Here is a 2,273-nt window from a genome sequence, read left to right as displayed (position 1 = left end):
CATTCCTGCTACCATGGCTGAGGATCCACCAACCCGCAAGCCAGTTCGTGAAGTGGCAATCCCACGTATGACTAATATGACCTCTATTATTTATAGATTTGGCTATTGGAGGTAGATTTTAATAGAAGTAGAATATGGTGCAGCTCTTGAACAATAGTGGATGATTTATCGGGCTATCACATAAAGATCCATAAGTCCACCTACAAAACTTTTTTGGAGATCAGTGATACATTCATCCTTACAGGTGTGTCAACTGATAATATGAGGCTGAAACTCTTCCTCTTTTCACTTTTAGAGGAATAAAAAATGGTTCAATCACAACTTGGGATGACTTACCCGAAATTTCCTCATCTAATTCTTCCCATCTGTCAAAACTGTGAAACTTTGTAGTAAGATTTTAAGCTTCAAGCAAATGCTAGATAAGAACCTATATTATGCTTGGGAGAGGTTCAAAGCTCTTCTTCAAGATTGTCCACATCACCAGCATTCCAATGAGGTACTATATTACGCCCTTATTGAGGACTTGACCAAAACACAAAAATTTTGCTAGATTCAACTGAAGGTGATCAGGCTTTAGAAAAGACTTATGATGAGCTATACACCTTGCTGAACCGAATTGCACAAGGAAATTTAGATTGGCATGATGATACCTCTAGGAGCTCAGTGAAAAAGGTTGTGTGTATGATCAAAGTTGATAGCATAACATACTTAGTCGGCCAACTTTCAGTTATGCATAGTTAAATAATGAATTAATTCAGCAAGTTGGGTTTGCAGCAACCTCAGGTTCAGGTTAATGTGGTGCAGAAGGCTCTAATATGGTGTGAGATTTATGGTAATAGTGGAAACTTTGTAGACTTTTATGGTGCAAATCCTGAATCCATTAATTTTGTGGGCAATGCTCAAAAGTTAAATTATACAAATGCCTACAACCAAAAGTGGAAGACTCAACCTATTTATTCTTGAGGCAACAACTAATAACAGTAGTTTTAGCATCAGTATAAGAAACTGGCAAGTAACATTGAGGAGACACTATAAAAGATCCTAGATAATTAAGAGAAGATACTTGTTGATATCAAAAATCAGCAAATTGCACAGAAAAGTTGGAGCAGCAGTTGGGGCAATTGCAGCAGGCATAAAATACTAGGCCTTAAGGTGGTTTACCAAGTGATAATGAACCTCTAAAACAAGTAATGACAATAACTTTGAAGAGTAGTAAAGAGCTGAATTGTAAACGGCGAAAGACAAATAAAGAGTTAGATACAGAGCTGGTTCCTCAACCGATTGCAGACAAAGTTGATGGTAATTCAAGAAAGTCTGAGTTCCCATAGACTAAAGATTTTAAGAATGAAATACTACCACCACCATTCCTACAAAGATTCATGAAAGAAATAGGGGATGCTTGTTTCAAGAAGTTCTTTGACATGTTCAAAGAAATTTACATTAATTTGCCTTTTGTAGATGTTTTGCAAGGAATGTCTAAGTATGCCAAGTACTTAAAGGATGTGGTGACTAATAAAGTGAAGCTATAGGACATTGGGATGATGGCATTAATAGAGGAGTACAGCTCTGTGGTAGTGAAAAAGATGCCCGAGAAGCTTAAGGACCTAGGGAGTTTCCCCCTCCCCATATAGATTGGTGATGATGAAGTAGTCCATTCCTTAAGTGATTTAGGGGAAAGTATAAATTTGATACCTCTACCCATTTTCAAAACTCTTGGGTTGGGTATGCCTAGACCACCCTCTTTGATGCTGCAATTGGCAAACAAGACCATAGTAAAGCCCAATGGAATAATTGAAGGTATCCTCACAGGGGTTGGTAAGTTTGTAATTCCTACTGATTTTTTTATTTTTAATTATGATATAGATTATAGGGTACCGATTATTCTGAGATGTCCATTCTTAGCGATAAAAAGAGCATTGATAGATGTCAGAAAAGGTACTCTCACAATAAGACTAGATAACAAAAAGGTGGTTTTCAGAGTTTATAAGCCACTTAATCCACCTTTCTACTACAAAGATTTATGTATGATTACAGTGATGGAAGTTGATAAGTGTGGGGTATTAGAAATTGCACCACCAAAGACCTCTTCGAACAGTCTTATTGAGTTGCCCGAGCCACCACCTAAGCCTGAAGTGATAATGATTAATATGCCTGAAAAGGCTATTATTGAGAAATTTATTGACCTTGAGAGTACACACTCAAGAGGTCAAAAATAACTAAGAAGATGGCCACCAAGTAAGAGGAAGAAGATGAAGGAATTTGGTTGAGTAGTG

At 37.2% G+C, this 2,273-nt stretch overlaps 1 non-coding gene across 1 annotated transcript; it reads right to left on the bottom strand.

The window, feature by feature from the left end:
- Positions 1-379: 379 nt before the first annotated feature.
- On the bottom strand, positions 380-487 carry LOC124886274. Its single transcript, XR_007043360.1, has one exon. It is a non-coding gene; the product is annotated as a small nucleolar RNA R71 (small nucleolar RNA).
- Positions 488-2,273: the final 1,786 nt, after the last annotated feature.

Source organism: Capsicum annuum, chromosome 7, assembly GCF_002878395.1.
Source record: "Capsicum annuum cultivar UCD-10X-F1 chromosome 7, UCD10Xv1.1, whole genome shotgun sequence".
Lineage (NCBI taxonomy): Eukaryota > Viridiplantae > Streptophyta > Magnoliopsida > Solanales > Solanaceae > Capsicum > Capsicum annuum.
Note: the sequence above shows the minus strand (reverse complement) of the source record. Positions and strands in the feature narration are given on the sequence as shown.